At 33.1% G+C, this 27224-nt stretch overlaps 1 protein-coding gene across 1 annotated transcript in view; it reads right to left on the bottom strand.

Moving 5' to 3' along the window:
* Cmc1 (C-X9-C motif containing 1) overlaps window positions 1–27224 on the bottom strand; it is an 80223-nt gene that overhangs the window by 6314 nt on the left and 46685 nt on the right. The window lies entirely within an intron of this gene.

Here is a 27224-nt window from a genome sequence, read left to right as displayed (position 1 = left end):
ATATACTGACCAACTCGGATATCTAGTACATTCTAGGGGAAATAAGAATCAAAAGAAAATTGTTTCTTGATACTGGTATCTGGTTTTCAGTCTTAAAATATATTAGCAATATATAATGGAGCTAAAGCATCTCCTTTCTTTCAGACAAGACTGTAATGATGCCTTAGTATCCAGTAACGGAACTTCATTTCATTTCTCAAGTCAGCTCTGATGACCCACAGATTTTCAATGGTTTTCTGCAGAACTTCCACACCAGTAGCTTACCTTTTAAATAGCATTGGCCTATTTGGTATCTGCCTTCTCAGGACCAACCCAGAAATGCCAGGCAACATATTCTACTCACAAACAAGCCCCTTGCTACCTTGTCTTGTGTTTACTTTTGGTCAGATTCAGTCCTAACATAATCTTTCCATAGGACAAAGTCCTCTGCTCTTTTACCTTTTACAATTATCTTCTTTAATTATTCTGGTCCTATTCCTACCACTGGCTACTTTAGTTCCAGGTTTTGCCAGCCTCTAATCTGCTCTAAGGTGATAAGTCATTTCACTTTCAGATCTTCAACCATCTACTGTAGAAGTGTAAACAAAAGTATTTCCTCAATATCTTTTTTTTTAGGGGGGGATTAGAAATCAAACTCAGGATCTCATGCTTGCCAGGCAGGCGCTGTGCCACTAAGCTACACCCCCTGGCCCTACTCAATATTTTTTATAACTCCTTTAATCAAATTCTTAAAATTCCCCTTTTTCTTTGAACTATGAGCTACCTTTCATTTACTGAGAAATATAATATTTATAATTAGAGTAGGCAAGTAAATTCAGGAATTTTCATAAAGCTACATACGTAACTGTAATACATAACAAAAATATTTTTAAACAACAAGCAACTGAAAATAGTGAGATTTCTTAACTGAGTATAAAAATTTCTTACAATTCTTCCTAAAAAAAAGAGTCCTACAGCACAGATGTTTATATCCTCAAACATCACAGGTATCGCCTAAAAAAAAAAATAGGAACAAAGTCAAAGGGTACATGAGAAGATTTTTAAATCAAATAAACTGGCCAAAAACTTCTTTTAAAAATTACCGTATTCAATAGTGGTGATGAACAAGGAAGTGGATTCCCCTGCAGTACTTTCAACTCATCCTACCTACATCAAACCAGTTTACTCAAAAAATGTCTAGAAAAACTACTGGCATTACAAATTTTGCCTAATGAGAATGTAATTGTTGACTAAACTGCAGCCCTTTTCTAAACAACAAAAACATGAAGGCTATTAGTAAAAGTGTACTTTCCCAATACTTTTACCTACTTGAGTAATTCACAACAGAATGCTTACACATTGTATTAAACTGCATTTTCCCTAATATGAAATAAAATATCTTTAGTACCAAACTGATGGAAGATAGCATTTATATGTTCTGATCACATTAAAAGCATAGTCTACATACATATTTGCACATTTGTCTAAATTTCTTCAGGAGGACCTGTGACTGATCTGAACAGCCTCAAGCTGTTTCTAAGATTTTTGTCACTTGTGTAGCCAACAAGATTTTAATGAAGATCTTTCTTTCATCTTACATGTCTTACTTTTCTCTCACTCACAAAATAATGCCCAAATAATGCCCAAAATTAAGGAAGGAAGAGTTTATTTAGCTCACAGTTTGTAGAGATATCAGTCTATAATCAGCTGACTCTAAGGCAGAGTGACTGGGCAAAGGAACAACAGCTCAACATGATAAAAGACACAAAAGGAATAAGGGAGGAGAGGAAGACCAAGCCTCTTTCCCTCCCTTATACTGTATGCAGGCTACACACTCCAGTGTGTGTGTGTGTGTGTGTGTGTGTGTGTGTGTGTGTGTGTGTGTAGAGCACTCCCACCCATAATCCCAGCATTGCACCATGAATCAATTATAAAGTCTAGAAGCCCATCCCCATGACTGCATGACACTTAAAGGGGACATCCAGACCAAAATCATAACACTGTATTCGCATATGCTCATATAATAGTGACTTACTAATACTGCTAACTACTTCCTACAATGGTATTCTGAAACAAATTTTATAATTAAATTGCTTCCATCTTTCAATTTTATGTTAAATGTTAAACAGTCTTTATATCTGATCCAATAATTTAATTCTAAATGCCAATAAAATTATGAAAATAAAAGTTCATTCTATTAAATAAAACAAAGTAATACTTAAGTATTACTTTAATAACTATCAACACCAAAGGTAGCTGGCTCATAGGAGAGGGGCCAGCCTACATCATCCCTGTGTGCACCTCACAGATCAACAGTAAACTGGAGAGGGCAGCAATCCCCTAGCCAGCACACCCTAGAAAAACCATAAGCAATACATAAAGGGCCTAAGACCTCCACCATACACCAGTCTGAAAGAAACCAGAAACATAACAAGAGAAAGAAATGAGAAAAAGCCTCCAGCCACTGACCCAGGGAAAATAAGTCCAGTAGAGGTAAATACAGAAGAGATTGAGGGTAGCAAACATGCAATATCAGACACAGCATCAGCAGACATAAAGAAATTTCTTCATGACCTCATAGACAAACTTAAAACTGAAATTCTAATTCAAGTGAAGCAAGTTATAAAAGATTAATGAAAGAAATGCTAAGCACCTCTCAAGAAGACACAGATGGAAGAATGGAGGAGCCCAGAAAAAAGAGAGAAACCTTTGATGAAGAATATAAACAAAATCTAGAATACATGAAACAGATCCAAAGAGATTACCAGGAAATTAAAAACTCCATTGAAAGCTGGCAAAATTATTTGACAGAAACTAAAGTTAGACTTTCAAAATTTGTAGATAGATTTACAATGTGTGATCATGAAAGGAAAGATCTCTTAAAAATAACAAGGAACCAGGAAGTAACAATACACAGGCTAGAAGATGACAAGAAGATTTATAAGTTAAGAATAAAAAACATGAGCGAAGAAGCAAAAGTAAACACCAATGAAACGCAAAGGCTATTCATAGAAATAATTAAGGAAAACTTCCCAAGCATAGGAAAAAGAAACGATTTTCAGATATAAGAGGCATACAGAACTCCAGCCAGCTACAACGAAAATATATCTACACTGACATATAATAACCAAGATCCCAGAAATTCATTACAAAAACAGAATATTAAAAGCAGTCAGAGAAAAGAAAAAGATCACCTATAAAGGAAAACCCATCAAAATCAAGAAAGACTTCTCGACACAAACTATCAAATCAAGAAGAGCTTGGAGCAAAGTATTCCAAGCCCTGAAAGAACCTCCAACCCAGATTGATGTACCTTGAAAAACTGTCTTCAAAATTAATGAAGAAACAAGATGTTTCCATGACAAAGAGGAACTGTGGGAGTTTGTGACCACCAATCCAACCCTACAAAAAATACTGAAGGACATTCTAGGAAGAGAGAAAAAATTCACCAGGATTCCAGCAACAGTGGCAGAGAGGCCTCAATGAATGGGATAGGCAGTGGAATGAAGGAAAAAATTAGACAACCAACAGCAGAAAAATATCATAGCAGAGATGAGGCAGAGAAGACTGGCTATAATCTCTAACACAGATGGCCTTGATACACTAACAAAAAGAAACACAGGCAGAGTAGACCAGGAGATAGGATCCATCGAAATGCTCTGAATAGGAAATATAATCTACCAAAAGAGGGTTAATGAACCGAAAGTCAAAGATGAGAAAACGATGCTGTATGTGACAAAGAGAAATAGGGACAGCTCATCCAGCAGATGCAGATAGGCTGGAAAGTCATGACACTTTTATGCAGTGAAGAACTATTCAGCTATAAGGAAGGAAAACCTTGAGGCTTTAGTAGGTAAAGAAATACAGCTCAAGATCAAGCTCAGGGATAAAAACATTCAGACCCCACCCCTAATCTAAAAACTAAAGGAGTTAGTGGGACCCAAAATGTACAAAGTACCCCGAGAAAGGGAAAGGAGAGGAATTCTCTAAAAAAGGAAGGCAGAGGACATGGTTAATAGTGTATCAGGATTTAAAAGCCACATTAGTTTTATCACTCTGTTTACTTTGATTTTATTCTGTTCCAGTCTGTCTACTCGTACTAGATTTGAGGGGACAGCTATTCCAAAAAACAGCAGGATATACTACAATAACTACCCTTAGTTTCCTATTAACTTAACCAAAAGCCTTGTATTACCTACACTGTTTTACTATGACTGATCTTATCTGAATCTGGTTTGTTAGATTGCTGTTTTGTCTTGATTGATTTTAGTCACATTTGGTATGCTTGATAGTATCAAGTCTAAGAGTAGAGGCAACTACTCTGAAGATGACAAGATGCAATAGGATACCCATTCCTGTTTGATTATTAACTGCTTTTAAAGTCCTATAATGTCTCCAATGTTGTTTTTATTAATATTGCTATGTAGTTCTATGTTCAATTATATTATGCCTGATGATATAAACAATTCTATTGAAAATAACAAGAGACACCACAGTGACTGTAGATCACCTAGTACTGTGGTTTTATATGTTTTTTTTGTTTCAAGTTTTTCTAGGAATTTCTTTTGTTGTCTTGTTTTGATTTTTTTCCCTCTAATACAGAAAGGATAGGTATACATGTAGAAATTCATGTATGTGTAGAACTTCTAAACAGTCTAAGAGAATAGATTACATAATGCACAATGTAATGAACAGATACTCTGAAAAAAAAAGAGACACTAAGATACCCAATGCTAATTCTGTAGTGTCATGATATAAAACCTAGCAATACTATTATTCTCTGTCTAGAGTGATATTAGTCTGTTTTCTTTTGTTTAATTTCAACATACATGAAGATATGGACAGCTATTTTGAAGAGAACGTGAGACTATGGCAGCCATTGTTGACTTCCCTATTATCTGGTCTTGAAAACCTAAAATGCGTTCATCATCCTGTTCTGATCAGTTTAGTACTATTTTGTTCAGTATGAATTCACTGTGTGTGAAGATATGGACAACTATTTAGAAGAAAACAAGAGACAGTATGATAGACAGTGAAGATGTCTTCACTGGCGGTCTTACTTTGAAATCTGTGTTCCTTAAATTGTTTTCATATGATCTGTCTTGTTATGTTTAATTTTACCCTCTTTAAAATTAAAAAACAAAACAAAACATAGAAGTAGCTAGGCATGGGGGCACAGGCCTATAATTCCAGCACTCTAGAGGCCGAGGCAAGAGGATCCCTGTAAGTTAGAGACCAGTCAGGGCTAAAGAGTGAGTTCAAGGCCAGCCTGAACTCTATAGTGAAACCCTGTCTCAAAAAAACAAAAAAATAAAAAACATAGCAGGATAGATTTAAAACTCATTCAAATTCATAACATATCATTTCAATTCTACAAATGAAAACTTTAAGGATAAGATCCTTTATATAAATCTACCTAGATAATAATAAAAGAGATGTACTTTAAACAATGTATAAAAAATCTTTGACAATTTATTGACTCATAAGGGATTTTTAAAATACAGAACCAAAAATCATGCAATTTAGGAAAAATTTAGATGCTTACTTTTGCTAATGTTTCCCTTTAGGCAAAATTGTCTGTAACTTTAAATTTTACTTTTTCGTTTTCTATTTATTTATATATTTTTTTTGCACCAGGAATTGAACTCAGGACCTTGCATTTGCCAGGCAGGCACTGATGCTGTTGAGCTGTAGCACTGGCCCAGCTTTAAATTTATTATGTAAATTCCAATATAAAACTAAATTTTCTAAAGAAAACTTATCTTTCATGTGAAGACTTCTATAGCAAAGAATCTAATGTCAGGTCCCTGAAGACAATGCCTGAGTGCAACGCTGCTCTCAGTAATCATCATCCCTTCTGGAAGCTGTGAAGTACAAAGTGCCAGAAGACCCCAGGAGGGCTCCTTAGGTTTGCGCTCACCAGCGTCACAGGCCGTGATGAAGGCCTTAACTAAGGTAGACACATATGCTTTCGTTTCCTATGACTGCTCATCTGAAGGAAACCAAGACAACAAGCACATGACTTTGTGTAACTACTGGGATACAAATAATTTTTCCTGATGTTTAGGAGAAGGATTTTGCAAAGTCTTGAATTTGTACACATTAGTTGTAAAATTTAGTGACAAAATGTAGATCTCTTGCAGCCTTTAGTAATTTATTGGAAAAAAATCCTTTCAACTGTTAGATAAAGTTGAGTACTATAAACAATTTCAAACTGGATAAAAGAAGTTAAGTTCAATTTAGTTGAAAAAAGAATATCAAGGAATTGTTTCCAGCAAACATTCTAAGTAAAAAGAAAGAATTCTGTGGATTATTTTCCAAAGGATTTATAAAATATTTTGAATGGAAATTTATGCAGAAACAAGCACTTTTTACAAGAAACACATATTGAAATAATTGCTTCTTCATTGTGCTTATATTTTTAAAAATATTTCATTCATTTCCAAAGCCAAATTTCTGCAGTTGAGAAACTGCCAAATCATATTGTTACCTGACTATGCAAGAAAAGATTAATTTGTAAATATTACATTTTTTTCTTTCATTTCCAAAGTATAGTGAAAAAGAAAATCACATTCCCATCTTCACAGTGCAACAATAAGTGGCTATTATTCACTTTATTTAATATAATTATGTCAAGGTACAATTCACTGAGTTAATGCTTTATATGTATTAGCTAGTTCAATAAGTTAAAATAATCTTTTCATGTATTCTTACTACTCATCCAGAGGCTCATAAAATACCATTCATGCATTCATTAAACATTTTTTAAGTATTTACTATGTGCTTAGCACTGTGGTCGGTAAGGTGCTCTGTGGGAGTTAAGAAAATTTTAATACAGTAATTAAAAACTACTAACAGCTGAGCTTCACACTTACTCTAAAGGGAAGGGTAGGCGGGGTACCTTGGAATCACAGAATGGGAACTCCAAACATATTCAAGAGGGACTTCCTGACTGAAATACTTTTAAGCTAGTATCTATACTCTATTGGCTAAAGAAGAGGATAAATAGAATTCTGGACAAAAAGGGACACAGGAAGAGAATGTCTAGTGATTAACAGGCAGGGCACATTCCAGAGAATAATTCACAAGGGCTATAACATTTGTTATTAAGGTAGATGTGAGACGAAGAAAGAGAGAAAAAGGGGGAGAGAGAGAAAAAGAAAAAGACATAGAGCTGAAGAGGAAAAGCACGTACCAAGAATGACCTGTAAGCAGGGTTTAAAATGCCTATGTTTTTGACCAAACCTAGCAGTACACACTTGTAATCTCAGCATTCGGGGAGACTGAGGTAGGAGGACCACAGGTTCAAAGCCCAGCCTGGGCAATTCAGCATGATCCTATCTCAAAATGAAAAATGGCTGAGGATATTGCTCAGTGTAAAGGCCTCGGGTTCAATCTCCAAACAAACAAACCAACAAACAAATGGTCAGGCTTTCTCCTAAATGCAATAGAAGAGTTTTAAAACGTGGAGAAGCACAATCATATTTTTTTTTTCCTGCAGAACAGCATGCAGGTGAAATGGGGCTAGAAATGCTAAGAAAACTGGTTAAGAGGTTAGTATGATAATCCAAGCAAGTTATGGCAAGAGGCTAAAAAAGGAGAGGCGGTGGCAATGGACAGAGGGGATGAATACAACTAAAACTGAAGAAAACTAACAGGATTTGGCATATAATTATTTAGTCATGAAGACAACACAAAGTCACCAACAATAATTCTTAAATATCTCATGTGCATTGTAGCACAGTTTGATGACTTACCAAATACCAAAACAAAAACAAAAATCACAAAAAAAAAAAAAAAAAAACAATATCTTATATCACATGCATACCCAAAGAGCAATAGCATAAATAACCTGTTCTGTTTTGTCAGGAGCCAAAAAAAAAAGAGAGAACAAAGACAGTGAGTTAAGGCATCTTCAGCTAGGCAGCCTGTGAAACATTAAAATGGAGCTGTCCAGAAGACATTTAGCCATGTGTCTAAAGCAAGCCTAAAGATATTATCTAGACACTAGATACTTACTAAAAATAATGAGAAGCAGCTCTGGGCAGCCACACAAAAATACCAATATTTAAGTGGCTAGGAGATTGAAAGATTTGGAAGATTACATGGTACCTTAACAAAAAGTCAAGGAAATCCTGGAGGACTACCCAGCATCACAGAAGTTAAGGAGACAAAGTGCTGACCCTCATATGTAATCTGGGTCCAATAGGTACAGTTTTCCTTTTTCAATTTCTTCCATGAGTAGTTCTAACAGTTGCAAGGATGATTTTTCAGGACTTATTGTTTCTTAAGATGTTTTTAAAAAACCAAAATTAACATACTTTAATATATCAAAAACTTATTTTTATCTAGCAATTATCATAAAGGTTTGCTGGATTTTTGTACGAAGCTGAGACACAATATAAAACTTAATGATGTTATTTTTCCTATATCTTGAAACAGTCCATTATTTAATCTTAGAAATTATTTCACTATGACTTTTCAGTTATTTCCAACTAAGATAAAAATGACTAATATATTAAAATGATGCAATTTCCAAGTATGATACAATAAGATAAACCACTGTCACATCACTTTTTCATTCTGTTGATCAAAGTATTATATCATTATTCAGGAAGGTATAAAAGTAGCTTTTCCTTTTTTTAAAAAAAAGCTTTCATTCAACATACAAACTCAAGATTTCCCCCCTCCCCATTCCCGTCCCAGTCCTTTTCCCCCTCCCCTTCCCTTGGTCCCTTCTCCTCCTCCCCCCCTCCCCCTCCACCCCTCCCTCTTCTTTAGCTTTCACTAACTATGTTAGGTAAAATGATAGCTTCCAAAGATGCTCAAATCATTCCTGGAATGTATGAACATTTAGGTTATACAGCATAGAGGAATTAAGTTTACAGATGAACAAGCAGCTCACCTTAAAAGAGAGAAATTACTCTGGATTATTTGGGATGCCTCAAAATAATCACAGTGGAAAAGAAAGAAGAGAAAAAAGAAAAGGAAGAAGAGGAAGGGAAGGAAGAGGAGAGAAGAAGAGACTATTGCTTTAAAGACAGAAGACAGAGAATGTCGCCCAAGAAACAGTGACAGTCACCAGAGCTAAAAAACCAACTGAAAAGAAATGGACGTTGCCTCAGTCTCCCACAAGGAACACAGCCCTGCTAAGACTGTGACTGTATTCCAGTGAGGCCTATGTCAGACTTCAAACTATAGACCTTGATATAACACATTTGTGTTGCTTTAAGTTACCACATCTACATACTTTTATATAATAATACACTTCGATGAAGGGAAAAACCAAAACTGACCAAAATATGTTTCACATAAATGAGATAAATTACAAAAATGCAAAGAAGCCAATAGCAGCACTACAGACTTAATGACTTTGATGAAACTGACCATACAAGCATATAATCACAGTTGACAAATCTTCAACTAACAGTAGCCTAGGTGAATTTTCTCAAAAGCAAGAACTGACAAATGGGTCGTGTGTTCTTAAGGCAGAAGGGCATGTGGTATTCACATCCCGCTAGTCATTTGACAGAAGGGGCCCTGCATATAGCACTGTGGACTAAAACCTGTACCATCCTGCCAAGCATGGGAAAGGTTCTTCCATCCTTTATAACAACTGTGCTAAAACACACTTGATCAAAATGTCAAATACAGGTATACAAATAAAGACGGTTAGGAGAACGCAGTATTTATATAATTAGAAAATCTAAAAGTACGGGTTGGGGGTTTAGCTCAGCCGCACAAACGCCTGCTTGACAAGCACTAGGTTGCGAGTTTGATGCCCAGCACCAAAAAAGAAAAAAGAAAGAAAAAAAGAAACTCTAAAAGTAAAAGACTTTTAAAATAATGGGGCAAAAACATTTTAAACCTTTTTTATTTCAACAAAATTAAGAGTCACAAATATTTTCAAAAATATATTTTTAAATTACAAGTTTTTAAAAACAGATCAATGGTACACTAGAGCCTATTAGAGATATACTTTAAATCTAAAGTCAGCATCTCACAGTAGATACATTTTAGGTACATCATAAGCAGCCAGCTGCATTTAAAAGACAGTGGACAAATGCAAAACATTCATAACAAGAAAAACATGGATTAAAATTTTGAGCTTGCAATGATAAAATTTCTAAAGCTATTAGCCCTTTATTCTTTCATTATTTGTATGGACTTTAAAATACAAAAACTAAATGGTCTATCAGATGACTATTTTTTTCTGGGATAGTTCAAGTGAAAGAAGGAATGTCACATGCTGCTAAGACATCGACTAAGACAATCAATTTTTACATAAAAATTTTTAAGTCACATTACTATCTAGAATTACCTTGGATTCACATAATGCCAAGGAGATTAGAGCAGCCCAAAATCCTTCCTTATCTCTAAAGCAGCCTATATAGCTTTTACTTTCTAATTTCTAGAATAATTATCTTCCTAAGTCAAATGGTCGTTAAATATAAAATGTGGTTACTAACTTTAAAGTGTCTGTAATATTTTGACAGACATATGAGAGAATCCAATAGTAGCAAATGTTTGTTCTTTTAATACATGTACTGTTTATATGGTAGGCACATGTGACACGCAGACAATAGATTTGGAAAGCATAGCATGAAAAATGGAATGTAAATGATTTCTATAATGACTGCATAGTAAAATGACAGCATTCTGAATAAGATTAAATAAAACATGATACTGGAATCAATTTCACCTTTTAATTTCATAAGCAAAAATGCCAGTATAAATGTATTCACACATATACCAGCTTGCATTATATTCCTGTTGTCCTATAAAACCTTCTATGATGATGGAAATATTCTCTGCACTTTCCAGGAGTACAATAACCAGAAGTCACATGTGACCTCTGAGTACCTGAAATGTGGCTAAACTGATTGAAGTACTCATGTTTTCATTTTAAATTATTTTAATTAAATTTAAAAATCCACGTGTATAGAGTGATTCACAGATCTAGACATTTTTAGTCCCCTAAACTTCAACTGAAATGCAAACAGGTAGCAGGTGATGATTTGGAGCTTGCTTTTTCTTTACTCAATTTTAAATAAAAGTTTCAAAACAGGATAGTAGGAGAGTAAAAATAATGAATACATTGTATACTGTTATCTTCATAGTAGTTACTCAGAGTACATGATATAGGCATGGTATCTTGTCAAAAACAATATTAGCTCAAACTTCTTTTCAATGAACTAAGAGAAACTAGCTATACAAACATCTTGTGTGCATATAATTTGTCCTTCCTTTCCCATTTCACCATAACAATTTCTCGTTTCTTTTCAACAGTTTCTGCCTAATTTACAGAATCTATTTTACACCATGGATCTTACTCTTTTAGCCTCTCTCACTAGTGAGGTGATACAGTGTTTACACATGTGAGTCTGATTTATTTCACTTATGAGTATGGTTTCTAGTTGCATCCACTTATCTATAAAAGTCTTAAATTTATCGTTCTTTAAGGCCAATTAGCACTTTATTACATATTTTAAAAAGCCACATCTTGTTTATCCATTCTTTGGTTGATGAGCATTTGGGTTGCTTCCAAGATTTAGCTATTACGAATTGTGCTATAAACATGGGTGCCTTTATATCTCTGTGGTATGATAGTTTTAATTCTTCTGGGAAGATACCCAGAAGAGGAACAGATGGGTCAAATGGGACCTCTAATTCTAGTTTCCACAGTGGTTGCACCAGCCTACATTCCCATCAACAGTGGAGAAAAGGCTCCCTTTTTCTCCACAGCCCCATTAGCATTTGTTATTGATTTCTTGATTGTAGCCACTCTTTCTGGAATGAGATGGAATCTCAATGTTGTTTTAATTTGCATCTCTTGAATATTGATGCTTTTGCTTTGAATCTAAGATCATCTTAGGTTTTAATATCTTCCAGTAAACAGTATGCTTATAGTATACTGACTGTATTCTTCTATCCAAGAATCCTAAGCCAGTTAAGCAAAATGAAATTAGGATATAAAAGCTGATGTGCTATAAATAGTTTAAGAAACTACCTGCTTGGCTGAATGAATGAAAAAATTAACTGAATGTTATACCTGTAATTCTAACTTTTAATTAATTTTACTTTATTTAAATCACTCATATTTATAGTATAGTTTTGTTAGATCTTCCATTATTTCTATCTAATTTCTATGATATAGGTCTAAATTCTTAATATTATTTATTGTCATCATTTCTTCAGTTAGAGTTTGTATTCAAAATTTGTCTAAAAACAAAGTTGAAAAGAGGAATATAAAATAAAAAAGTTTTATGAAAATTAAAAAGTTTGAAAGGGATAAGCAGATTTACTATCTCAGTTCATTAGAACTGAGATTAAAATGCAATTAAGATGTGATTCTTACACGGAGCATTCAGGACTCCTTGCTTGGGACATGGATCACTCTCTGGAAAAATTAAAGTGCAAAATGCATTAGTCATGCTGAGAAAGAAGGTCTTAAATAAGTTAATTTATTTCTCCATTGAAAAAAATTGTTTGGATGCCTTGCTGTGTTTTTTCTCATGTAACTTAAAACTTATTTTTTGCAAGAAATTTAAAGTTGGCTGTAACAGCGATAAAACAGCAACTAAGATATACTGAGTGCCACATGCCTGGCCCTACTCTAAGTACTTTATGCTTATTAGTTCACATGAATTTTACAAGAACTATCAAACAAGCAGCATTATTACCTTCATTTATAGGCTGGAAATTGAGCTTTAAGTAAGTCCAAGATCTCATTTTTAGCACAGACTGGCCTAGAATCAGACCTTTTTAATTCAAGGAAAGTTTCTGTAACTAGTATTGAACTCCACTTACTCCCTTCCATATTGAGAACTGAAGTAAAAAATCCTATGCCTAATAGAAAGTCTGTGACCGCAGAATAGAAACTTACTCCAGGCCAGTTTTGTCACCTGAGGTCTAGAGTTTAAAACCTAAGAAGTGAACACAGTGGCTTAGCCCATTCTATCAGTACCAGAGGAAAAAATAACATACAGCTGATTGCTGATTTTTCACCAAATGGCAATTTAACCATCTAAAACAAAACAGCATTAGGTACTTCAGCTTTCTGAGTCTATACTCTGTTTCCCAGAATATTAATAGATTATAAAGATTTTAAATAAAAATTTTATACATTAGAGTGGTGTATCCAAACTAAATATAAGAAAATGCTAAATTCCATATTTCAGTTTGTAAGTGCTACTACAATTTGAAAGGTAGACATTAGCAAAACCTAGTACGGACAAGCAAAGCACCAGATCGCGCTACCTTTTAAAAGGGCTACAGGAAAGAGATGTTCCAGTGTCATCAAAAGTAGAAACCACGAGATTGATGAAAACAAAGGTGGAGGGTTTAGCAAGTGACAAGGCAGGAAAACTAGTAAGTGAATGAATCTGGCTTATACCACCAATGTTCTTACATATTCTCTCTATATTTATCATGGTCTTCAATATTAAAGATTAGTTTTTAATAGATACCATAATGATCAAGGCAATTGACAAGAAAAACACTTGGGTTCACATGTGAACATGGAAACTTTCTGTCTTCCATGCAATGTCCCACAGAGTGAGATGCCCTCCCACACCCTACAAGGAGAAGAAAACAAAAGAGGGTCATTGTATCAATTACTTCAGCAAAGCCAAGTAATTAACTTACTTTCTCTGCTTTGTGCTTTTTCATATTGAAAGTGGATCAGTCCACTTTAGAGATAACTATGGACTTACAGTGACCATTAAATGCACCACTCATCAAGGGTGCTGTAAAGATCAGTTGCTTTGTTCAGACTTCTGTAATCAAAAAAGTTAGTGAGATGGACCTCAGCCCTCAGGGTCACTTCATTTAAACTCTTAGTTCAGAAAGTCACCTGGTAAAAAAAAAGAAAGTCACCTGGTAACACTTTGGTGACAGAAAACTACTTATGTCAAAAAGTAGCCGGTTCCACTGCATTGCAGGGGTTGGGGGAGGAGCCTTACAACCTGTAAACAACTAGAATTAAGTTCAATGTTGTCTCTTCATCAAATATTACTAAAAATAACATTACTGATTTTTCTCTTCTCCTAGCTCAGAGCCAGTTTGATCATTACTGTCTACACTATGTTGGATGTGGTTTCCAGATTACTGGCAAATCCTAGTCACTTTCATAATAATCTGGATTGTCAAATTTATTACAATTTGCTTTATCTCCCAATTTTAAAAAGTAGCATCCATGAAAGACAAGTTTTTCAAATTCAATCCAGAAATTTTAATGCCATTCCAATATGCACTTACAACTATATTTATAGATATAGATATCTTAAAAAAATAAGTAAGTAAATAGGTTTTCATTTGTAGGGAATTATTAAGAGAGTAACAAATGACTAGCCACTGCTCCTCTGGTCTTTTCTCACCTGGAAAAAAATTTTTTTTTACATAAATTGGGCTGCCTTGTTCTGACTTTCATCATCATACCATCAAATCTAATCTGTTTTCACAAACTGCTGAAGTATGCACACTATACCACAAAACAATATATACCCATTAAAAATAGCACACTGGTAAGAAATGATCCCCAAGAGGGTTTTTTTCCTCTTTTTTTATGGCAGTGTCTTGCCATGTTGCCTAAGGCTGGCCTCGAATGCCTGACTTCAAGTGATCTTCCTGCTTCAACCCGCTTATCTGGGAATACAGGTGGACACCACTGTTCTTAACAATCTACAAGATTTAAAGTGAAAACAGAGATTCCAGACAATATTATAGAATATTACTATTCTGTGTTTAGAATACAGACAAATTCTGTGTGTGTGTGTGTGTGTGTGTGTGTGTGTGTGTGTATGTGTGTGTGTGTACAAGAAGAAACAGCTTGGAAAAAAAGGTAAGAATCAGGTAAATGTTTATTTCACAGGAGGAAAACTGGCCATCTGGGGACAAGAATTGAAAAAACAACTGTAATCTGTTTTTATACCCTATGTAACTTACAAAATACTCAGAAGACGAAAAAGGGGAGGGGAGGGGAGGGGAGAGGAGGGGAGGGGAGGGAAAGAGGGAGAGAGGGAGGCAGGGGAGACAGACAGGCAGGCTGGCTTTAAGTGCAGGAGAGGGAACTAGAGTCCAAGAAAAAGAGGAGCCCTGACAATCAGGAGTGAAAAGACCAGCAATCTATTTTTTTCTAACATAGGCCCTACCACCTGAATTGCTATTCAGCAACAACTTGGTGGGAAACCCCATTACACCTCACCAAGAGCTCCTCAGTCATCACACTCTAGGGATGTTTCTGCATGTATAGTTTAATGTCATTAAATGCTAATTATTCTCAAATATATATTTGGACATTGTTTTTTACAAAATACACAGCTACACAGGTATCACTCCTGTTATGTCACTATCAAGTGAAAAGCATTATTCCTAAGTAAAATGACACTATCAAAAGTCACACTGTTGGCTTTCTTTTAATTTAACACAGTCATACCAGCTGCCAAAATGGAAGAAATCTGACAATAATATGTGCTATCTTGCTAGTAAACAGGTATAACTTCTCAGTTGTAAAGGGAAAAAGGGGGACTAAAAGACATGTGAAGCTAAATTTAATTAGACATTTAGTAAGTATAGTATCCCTAGTTAACAAGGCAAATCAATCCTTTCAGTTCTGGCTACAGCCTATTAAAGACTTTACAATTTTACTACTTAAGACCAAGTCCTATGGAGGTGTTATCTCACCATTTATATTTTCACAACACTTATGATATTGCTATCACACTCTTAAAATAAATGAAAAGCCCATGCCACATTTCAGACCAATATAATGCTACAGATTCTATTTTTATTACTGGAAATAAACATTAAATATTTCTGTATTGTTCACTTCTGTTAATGTTTAACATCAAAAGGTAAAAAAAATAAACTTTTTTTAAAGTCCCAAGTGTATGTGAAAGGCAAATGTTTAATCACTTGGCTTTAAAATTAGGCATGAGGAAATATAATTTTCTGACAATAATAGCATTTCATGACAAAATCATTATACTTTTAATTTTCTATTAAAATGTGATTTATTAGTCTTCTTTAAAGATTAGTCAGTGTATAGAATGAATTTAGTGGTGCATTTAATGAGACAAGAAGGTAGAGGGATGAACATGAAGATTATTTTACATTGTAGTGAATGAGCTATTTGATAATTCTACCATAGTCCAAAAGAAGCTTCTGTCTAGATTGATCATGGTTCAGTTAACATCACTGAATATCTAATACCTCCAACTCAATTAATTCTCACCTGATTAAGATCAGACTGATATTCAAACTAAATCATCTCTCCAGTCAAGTAGAAATCAATATTTCTGATTTTACTTTTAAATTACAATAGAAAATAAAATGCATGCATTTTCAATATGCCAAGAGTAGCTTTTCTATTCTAGTCTACCATGGCATGCATAACACAGTTGATTAAAGAATTATTTCTAATTTGAGCATCAATATGTAGCAGAATATGATTAGTTTGAACACTGAGATTGAGTAAAGTAATTAAATATATCTTATACAGGGCAAACAAAATTGACATTAAAAAAACCTAACTTTTTAAAAACAAACCTCACTATTTATCAGCTCAAGTAGTTTCAAATATAGTTTCCTTAAAGATTCATTACTCTAGAGAAAATGCTGGTATCAGACACAGATATTTATAAGGTGATCAAAGAAAAAATTCTTTTTACATCATGCTTTTTCTCCCACTGCCCCTTCTGAAAGCATGCATACAGCTAAAAAGAAGCGAATTATTTCTGTATAACTGTTCAAGAAAAGGCAGAACATACTGACCCATCCTTTTAAGCATGGATATTAGTGAATCTAAAAATAGCAAGATGCTTGTGTAATTGTAACTGTTAACTACTAAAAAGAACATGGAATGGATTTTGCTTCTCTTTCATTCTTTAATTCCTTTCAACTTTAAGATAAAAAATAAAGCCATATTATTTGCTGGGGTAATGATACAAATGACTGCTTTGCTTGTTAAGAAACAAAAGTTTTCAGATGAAAATGACAGAAAATATTTAACACTACATTTAGGAAGGCAAATCAAAACTCAATGTACATATTTATAAGAATAAAATTCAGACAATACTTAGTGTGCACTAAAATGTGCAAAATATGTAATATATATATAAAAACATTTTATATGAAAAATAAAATACATATTTACTATTTTAAGCCTCACAAACAAATTTATTAACATATGCTAATACATAGTCATGGATGTTACTTAAATTAGGTGGGGTTTTTTAGACGTATATCCCTTTATTAAAAAAAGAATATGAAGAATGAACAATTATACAGATTAATGTGGAAACACAGATTGCTAAAATTTGTATCCTGTAGGAAATAGCCATAGAATTTACTCATACAGCATAACAAAGTCCCTAAGAATTTTGATAAGATAATCTCCAAGATGTACAGACAATGTAGCTGAGCTACAGAAGCAAGTTGGAAGCTACTTGTGTATTAAATATAAATGGCTGCACTTTACTTTCGTAAAATACTCCCTTTTATTTTTTAACCATACAGGTATCTCAATTTGGCTTTATTCCTTATGAATAAATCATCGTACAATTTTTAAATAGCTCGTTTTACTTTCTAAAACACCGTCTAAAGCAAAAAACAAAATGCGTCCATGTAATGGCTGTTACGTAAGCACTAATGTTCTCCTCACCTGAAGGAAAGGCTTTCCTGAATTCTAATAATTACTCATGTATGGTTATCCCTTCAGAAATTGCTATCACTCATTCAATAATTACTCAAGCAAAGGTCTCCATGATCATCCTAAATAGCATCCCAGAACCTAGGAAGAAGGGAATTAAATAGTGTTCTTCCATTTCTCACCCTCTAAACTCTGACTCTACAGGTTGCATCTTCTTCAACAGTCCTGTGAGGTCACTTCAGTCACTATCGATATGGTACATTTACTTCCTTTGGGAATGGGCCCATAACTAACTTGAGGTAAAAATGTTTTACTTGAATGAATGCTATTACATAAAGGGCTCACTTCCTTTATTACACTATCAAGTAGTATTTATAAAGCTAACAGAGTCTGCCTTCAAAGTCTCCAATGGTACACAAACAAAAATTTTAAAAACACGCCGTCGATCATAGAAATGGCAAGAAATACCACAGAAGGTAAAACGCTCATTGCCCAAAGAAAGTCAAAAGCGATGATTAACAATGGAAGTCTGAAAGCATAAGGGTTTGTGGTAGGATACCAGAAAGCTGCACAAAATTCAAGCAATTAGTCTCACATTTGCAAAACTGGACAGTAAACTTACAAGACACATAAAACAATTTTCACCTTTTTGCTACTAGTCTATTAAACAAATTTATGGTTATGAATGATAAATAATTACTTAACATTGCAGTAAGTTTGCACAGTCAGAATTTAATAGCTGAATTCATGCATGAATGCATGAAGAACTATGGTAAAATCTAATGAGTCAAAATCACACTGATTTAAGCAACTTAAAAGATACTTCTAGGTACGTATTTTACTTTTGTTCTGTATTTTGTTGGTAACTTTTATTAAAATAATAAACAATAGAACACATTCATCTCAGGATCTGAAACTCTTGTTATAAGAACAGAAGAAAGTACAGAAAGTTGCTATCACAGTTTTATTTGTTAGATTCCACAAAGAATATTTTTAATTTAAAAACAGAATGTCATCAGCGTTGACTGAAATAAAGAGAAATAAATTAATGCTAAATAATTACTAAGGAAGTTTTGTTTATGGAAATGAATAATTCAGTGTTTTACAAAATAAATTCAAGCAGCAGCTGCTTTGCTGACATTAAACTAAAAAGAGCTTCCTCAAAATATACAAACTTAAAAACTAGAGAATCATCATATTTTTCTATGTCAAACAGAAAGAAGCTATTTCCCGTATCTTCTGCTTTTACTACAAAATATTACATGGTTATAATGCTAATCAACCAACTATTGCACGAGTCTCAGTACTACATTTTTCATGGGAGGTATCTTCACATTCTAGTTAACTGAATATATGCATAATTCCTGACCTATTAAGTCTTATAACAGCTGGGAAAAAAAAAATAATTCAGATTTCTAACAATCTGTTCCCAATCCTCTTGGTCCTGTATTTCATTTATATCTCAAAATAAATTCTAAGCTGCCTTTAAGTGTAGTCTCAGTCTCTGTTCTATTTATTCCCACGTATGAGGAAGGAGCTCTTTCTCATTCTGGAAGAAATAAGCTCAAAGTTAACAAATAAACACATAGGTAGAAAATACACACATTACAGACTCTACTTTTATTGAATAATATACTCAACAGTTCCTGTATTAGATTTACATATTAGATATAGAAACTTGAAAATAATATTTTACAACTAGCTCCAAAAATTAATCTGAAATTAAAGCATACTAAATAGTCACTATGACAAAAGTAAATTAGGTTCTATGTTTATATAACTATTACTTTAGGCTTATCTGTTGCCTATTGCAAAGTAAAGCCTCAATTCTTTGGTGGGTCATGAAAAAACAGATCTCAAACAGTATTCTTTTTAAAATTAATTTTAACTGATACATTAAAATATATGTACTAAAAGGGCAATGTGGTATTTTGATACACACATACATGGTGAATAGCTAAATCACGTTAAACATACCTATCTCCTCAAGCATTTATCATTTCTTTGTAGTGAGAACTTTCAAAATTCTTCTTCTAGCTTTTTAAAATGTAGAGTACATTACTGCTATCTATACACTGTGCATTTTTAAATGGTTTTAAAATGGATTTTACTGCTACACTTTTGATATACATAATGATCACATTCATGACAGGAAATCTGAACCTGTACATCATATATTCTCATAGCAATTATTTTTAAAAAGTGAAAAGAGAATAGGAAATATTAAGGCACATCACACATTCCATCTACATAAATGCACACAAACACACACAAAAATGCACCGTATGTGTATACTGATTGCATTTTAGAGTGTATTGCTTTACAGTGGAGCCAAAAGCCACTGGTGTAGTGCACACTAATTCTTTGTCCTCTACAGAGCAGAAAAAGAACTTAACATCTTCTCAGTTCACACTTCAATTAGATATTTACCAATCATTTCTATACACCAAGCCCTGTTCCAGGTGCTTGGGACAAAAGCAAATCAGGAGTTTTGTGAAGTCTATTCTTTAAAACAAAAAGAAGAAGAAGCAGCAGCAGCATAATACTGTGGTATATGTTAAAATGTCGTTAAGAGTAATGGGGGAAAAGGCAATAAGATTATGCAAAGTGTATTGGATTTTAAGTTGAGTCTTTAAAGGAGGCTTTACTTGGGGAACTTTTAAGGAAAACCTTAAAGAAATGAAGAAATCAACAACATAATTTTTATCCACTCACAGCATAATTGAAATATAAATACTTAACTTCTATATATGACATACCAAAAAATATTTACATAGACAATGGGTATAAAAAAAATCTGTAGGTAAGACAATACAGCAGGTGATCTACCACCCATTAAACAAAGAATACTACACTACTAATGCCTACTTTTGTGGGAATCAGACAGGACTTAATTTTAAGATATCACTAAAATAAAAATAAACACTGAAGACAAAAAAAGTATATAAAAAATACTTACAATCTTAGAGCAAGAATAGGTTTATAGGAAAAAGAATCCACTGGGGAAAAAAAACACATTGCTAAGGATATTTCTGGGGTAGCAGAATATAAAAATTGAATTCTTTATTCTTTCTAGAGTTTAGACTCTTTTTGTTTTGTTTTTCTAAACACTAACATAAACTTCTGTACGGTAACAAAAGAACAAAGAAACAAGTTAAGTTAAAAACCCAGGCTTGATTACTAGTACAGTATAACTAGTTCCCAGAATAAAAGGGAACATGAGTTCTGGTTGATACTTTACAGTGCCAACTCTAGAAGTAATTCCATCAGCAAACGGTAAGAACCCACTTTCTAACTAACCTACATCAATGAATATAACATATTTTCCAAAGACAAGTTTAGAAAATTAGATTTAAATTACATTAATAAAATAACTGAAATACCCTAAAAACTTTGGGATTTTTAGTATTATTACTTTATGCTATCTTATTTATAAACATTTTGATTAGCTTTTTAATCTTTCAATAAAGTATTTTGCTACTTTTGATTTATGAAATACAAGGAGTTTTTAATTTCTGTTATTCAATGTCTATGTAGTTATACAAATTTTCTTTTATTATTATGAATTCTATAAAAATTCTCCAAATCCATCTAATTCTGAAATGATTAATAAAATTCACACAAACTGGCCAACAGAATATGTTTGTACATTTGCTTCCCAGTTTGCACTGACGTGCAGCTTTAGTGGGCTCTCACCCAAGTTTGAGAGAAAGATCCTACAATAGCACTTCCTATTGACATAACCATAAAGTTTAATCCAACATCCAATACATAAGAGGTTTTAGGAAGAAAACTAACATATATTTCACAGTATTAAATGAGTTTTTAGGTTAAAGAAAGGATTCTTTTAAAAGACTTGTTTTAAAATCTAATTCAAAGGATAAAAGCCAATTTTCATTAAAAGCAGAATGCCTCCTTAGCTTATATTAAAGGTTCAGATTCATTATATCTTGCAAATCATTCTAAATCAAATTTTTGGCATCATCATAGTTTTTTTCCAATCTTCTCTTTATTTACTGTGTCTTGCTGATAATTCCTTTTACACTTTTCATTCTCACTGTCAAAACAGGCCTTCTACATGTAGTCTCGTCAGAGGAAAAGTGTCCCTTTTCCCTATTACTGACTACTATGTTCACTTTGACTAAGAGGAAGAAAACAGAACTAAACAAAATTAAAAGGATACAAAAACCACTGAACTGCTGGATTCACACTTTCCACAAAATCACTATTTCTATAAGATACTTGTAGGAAATTACAAATGGTATGATCAGCATATAGATAATCCCAACAATATGGACAATCTGGGCAAAAATTTTTAAAGGTGCAATTTCTCAGTGATAAATACAAGTTCTCACAGTCAATTTAAATTAAAAACAACTCATTATAATGGAAATACATTTGACAAACTCAACACGGTTTAACAATATGATGAAACAAGTCAGAACACATAAACAATGTTTATGTCAGTTTCCCAGTCATAACTGTAAGGAGCTTACAGCATATCTGCATTCATTTCTAGATCCACATTTTTAAATGCATCTTAATGTCTGAGTCCTTTCCTATAGAAAGGTGAATAAAGAGATTGAGAAGTCCATAGATCAAAATGTACATAAACATCATACTATATACCAACCATTTCTTGGAATCTACTCATCACACCCACGAAAAATAAAAAAAAAAAACATTTAAATTTAGTCGGCACAAAAAGAATTGAAAAAGGAATGAAACTATGATCAGTGACTTAAATGTAAAGATTTAGGACACAGACAAAAACGAGTGACATGAACTACACTGTATACTTTCAAAAGCTTTAACTACCAATAATGTTTTAGTATAAAACTAGGGAAGGAAGAAAAAACTTTAGAACGAAACCAAATCTAAATTCTAAAAGAACAGGTCAGCATGCAAAAGACTTTGAAGACAATTCCAGATAAAACTGCAAGATAATACAACTTTCCTCAATAGAAGAAACAAAAGGAGTTTTTAAAAGGCAAATTCGGCTTGTGGCAGCAGCCAGCCACAATGAAAGAACAGTTTCATACCATCAATTTCAAAAAGCAGTACAGAGAAAATAAATGAAAGATCGCAGTAAGGCTGAGAACAGCACGCATCACAGCCACAATTCTACCACGCAGGACCAATTGGATAAACAGGAGTTAAAACACCCTGCAAATCGCCAGTAAGGCTCTCCTCATTCTTAAAAGAAGCACACTGAAGACACAAATAGAAAGCCTAGAGAAACAATAAGAAATGAAACAAAAGAAAACCACTTACTACAAGAGAGCCTCTACCCACCTTCAAAAGATTTCAGGAGGGGTCAGAAAAACCACAGGGGTATACTGTTTTCAGCCATCCCCATGTAATAGAGAGCATAACCCAAAGGTAACCCCACAGGAAAAGAGAAAACATTCCTAGCGGCTATTTAACTAAGACACTGCACTGGCGAGCACGTTCCTTTTCTGTCTCACTCCAGACTTTAGGAAAGCACATAGAAGGACACCCTAGCCTTCACAAGATAGCCCACAGGGGAAGACAAACATCAGAAAAGGGTGGCAGAAGTGTTAAAGAGCATTCACCCACAATTTTTCAGAGAAACAACAGGGCAACTTTGCAAACATGCCTGAGGAAAAGATGCATCTCAAATGTCACACTAGGTAAGAATTAATAAAAACAAAAATTCAAGAAAGTAGACTTTAAGGAATAGTTGATACAACAGCGAAATATAAAAGGAGATAATGAAAATAAGCTGAAGACCAAAACAAATCTGTAAGTCTAATAAATATATTAAAAAGTAGTACACACAAAGTGAAAATTCAAAAGATGGATTTAATAAAACTCCATCAAGAAAATGTGGGTAAATTTTTAAACAAAGGTTAATGGGAACATAAAACTAAGGGACAGACAGTGGTAGATAGCCTCTAAGACAGCCTGCAAAGATCCCAGCTGCCTGGCACATAAGTCCTTGTGCAAAGCCTTTCCATCAATGGTAAGCTAAACCTGGAGACCTGTTTTTAACCAAAGAAAATGGTAATGAATGGGACTTTACTTTCATGATTAGGTTACGGAAGATTGTGTGACTAGTCTTGTCAGCAGATTTGCTCTATCTTCTTGGCTTGCAGGCCGTGATGAAAGAGGATCATGTGGGGAAGATTCTGGTAGCAAAAAATTGAGCTTGCCAGGTTAACATCCCAAGTAGGAATGAATGCTGCCAACAACCACTAAGTGAGCTTTGAACCAGATATTGTCTAGTCAAGGCTTCAGATCAGCCGTCTAGATTTAGAACCAACAGTCTTGTAAGAAACTGAGGCAAAGAACCTACCTAATAAGTCAGTCTTAGAATCCTAACCAACAAAAACTATGATTAATATGTGCTGTTTCAAGCCACTAAATTTCCAAGTACTAGTTTATGCAGCAAATAACAGTATTATTCTTGATTCAAGTTTCCAAGTTTGACTAATATCTTTAAAGGAGAAAGCTCCAAAAAGAAGGAAAAAACATTCAAAATTACCTCCAAAATCCTACAAATTTGAACTGACAAAAGGACACAATATGTTCCAGCAAGAATTGGTAAAATACGTTTCCTACTTATTTATCAAACTCAAGGATACATAAAGAAATTTTCTAGTACTCAAATAAAAACCACTCTAGTCACAATAATGTGGTTGCAAGGCGGGTGGTGATAAAAATAGGTAGGTCTCAGATTCCCTAAAGCAACAACATTTAAATCCTATAAAATGCCGCTGCAATATGTACAAAATTCTGAGGCAGACAAAATATGACCTGACATAAATATATGAGGCAATAAGTATTTCCAAGCATAAACAATATCAATGACTCTAGCACCAAAAGACCTTTCTTAATAAACGACTAACAAACAATACAATTTAATAAAATAAATAGTAGAAATAATAAGAATAGGAGCCCATATGGTATGCACTGAATTTAAACAAAAGGATAGAAATATTAAAAATTTTCAAAGTGTAAAATTACAGCTGGCACCCAAAAAAGAGAAGATGAAGAGGTATAACTGCACTTTCACAGGACTTTCAATTAATTAATAAAAATTAGAACACGGACTTAAAACAAAATGACTCAAACTTATTAATGATGTTTATAATTTTTTCTTAAAATTGAAGCAAGTGACATACCTTTTATCAAGAAATCTTCAAATAAATTTGTTTAAAATATTCTTTCAGAATTCTTAGAGGATTCAGACTTTAATATCTAATTAATATCTAATTTAATATCTAATAACTAAATACTGCTTTGTAGATTTTAATTTTAATTTTAAAAATCATTAAAAGAAATCTTAAAAAATAAAAATTTTTAAAATGCAACAGGTTAAACACACTTAGCTGAAAAAACATTCACCAAAAAGTTAAAGAAAAAATAATAGTAGTGCAAATAAGCCTAATGTGAAATATATTTTTAAACCTTCAATATGGTATTCCCAACCAAATATTTCATATATTTTTAAAAGAAACAATGTTATGTTTACATATAGACTGTGACAGTTTTTACACAGTTATAATACTCATGCTTTACTTTATTTTCAAAAGTAATTGTAAAATTTTTCCACAAAAGAATTGCCAGCCAATTTAAAAACTAAACTATAAAAATGAAAATTATTAAAAAGATAATGTAATCTACAAGAAACAATTTATCAAGCTTTATAGGCTTTTCATATAAACATTTATTGTAAATCTACTTAACAAGACTAAGCCACATTTTCAAGCTTACACCTAAAGGGTTTTTTTTGTTTTGTTTTTCATTTCAACTATGAATAAAATGTTTACATTTGTTTATTTATTTATTTATTTATTTGATTTTTGGTGCCCAGGGAACTCATGACCCTGAGCTTACCAGGCAGACATTTGCGCCTCTGAGCTAAATCCCCAGCCCACTTTTTTTGTTTTAATATCCCAACACATATTTAGAATGTGGCAACCACAGCTTAAAATTTTATTTTACTGTAATAGTAAATAAATATAAAACTTGGCTCCTCGAGTAAGACTCCAAGTTTCCCAAACAAATATTGGAAATTTATGATAAATTTATAGTAATGAGAAAGAAAAAAACAAGTCAATATAAAAATAAATAAGCTTTAACTATAGTCTTTAAGTACATGATTTCCATATGTTTCTACCACAAGATGGAGATAAAGTGAAAGTATATAATACTTCAAAAATATTTTTTCTATTAAAATATTTGGTATTACTTGATTTATAATCAGAAATATTTTCCAGTTTTCAAGGTAAATAAAAGTAAAAATTATTTCATGTGTGACCACCTTTATTTTCAAAAATTCTTTTGATAAAGCAGATTACAAACTTTTGAAGTTTGTATAAACTTTTCATGAGTCAACTCATTTCACTGAGAACTACCAGTATTAAGATAATTTTAAAAACTTTCTGAAGATGATTAACAGGTCTACTTGAGAAGTGCCTTATAGAATTTTTTGCAATGACGGAAACAACTGATGATGTCTGTTGTTTAGTAAGGTAGTGGCCATGTACATCCAGTTATTCAGCATATGAATTATGGCTAGTATGTCAAAGAAAATGAGTTTTACATTTGGTTTAAACCTAACTAGTCAGGGTGACTACTGGTTACCATACTGGAGAATACACATCTACATCATAGTCAGTTTAATATGTGTAAAACTCTAATGGAGATTTTCAGACAGAAAAATAATAAATAAAACCACAAATGTAAAAATAAATTATAAATTAATGATAAAAAAGATAGGAACTACTAATAATAGAGTTCTCTTCCATAATCACAAAGGAAAAAATCAGAAAAGCTCAATATAATCAATTTATCAATTTATAATCAATCAATCAATTTACAGGATTCTTCAAAGGGAATTTAAAAAAATATTAATAACATGCAAATCTCTTAAAATATATTAGTAACCATGTGAAGTTTAATTTCTGAAACCATTTATATGTTCAAAAGATTTAAATATCTGCACACAAAATAAACTCTATATTTATCATTTATACAAGTCAGGTTAGGCAATATTTTCAGTAATGGAAAAAGAGACTGCTTCCGTTTACCAAAACAGTAAGATCTAATTCTACAATTAAAAGCACAGAACTTCGCAACAATGATTGCAATATGAGTTAACTAGACCTCAATCAGTTCAAAGAAATATGTTTCAAATGGAAGGACATATTCTCACCAATTTAGATTTTTTTAAAATGCCAGTCAAAATTGCTGAAACTAAAAGGAAAAACATTTCACCATGATCACATCTTAGGAACACAGGAAAGGACTTGTGAAGAAACCATCTCAATGGGATTTGTTGTTGGGTTTGAGCAGTACTGGACAGGTAACTAACCCGGGAATGTTATACAGGTGACACTGAGATGACAAGTGTTAGGCAACAATCATGAGTCGATCAAACAGTTCCCAAAAATGTTGTGATGGCTGGATTGTTCTGACATAAGTATTCTCTCATCTTAAAAACAAACTTCAAAAAAAATATTAATATACCTGTAGGTTTTTAAATTTCATGTTTTTCTCACTTTTAATAATTACTCCAAACAGTTTATTGCCCAGTCATACTTTAACAGAAAACAAAAATTACAGC

This window comes from Cavia porcellus, unplaced genomic scaffold (assembly GCF_034190915.1).
Source record: "Cavia porcellus strain 051 isolate PalLab524CR breed Dunkin Hartley unplaced genomic scaffold, mCavPor4.1 scaffold_10, whole genome shotgun sequence".
In the NCBI taxonomy this organism is placed as follows: domain Eukaryota; kingdom Metazoa; phylum Chordata; class Mammalia; order Rodentia; family Caviidae; genus Cavia; species Cavia porcellus.
Note: the sequence above shows the minus strand (reverse complement) of the source record. Positions and strands in the feature narration are given on the sequence as shown.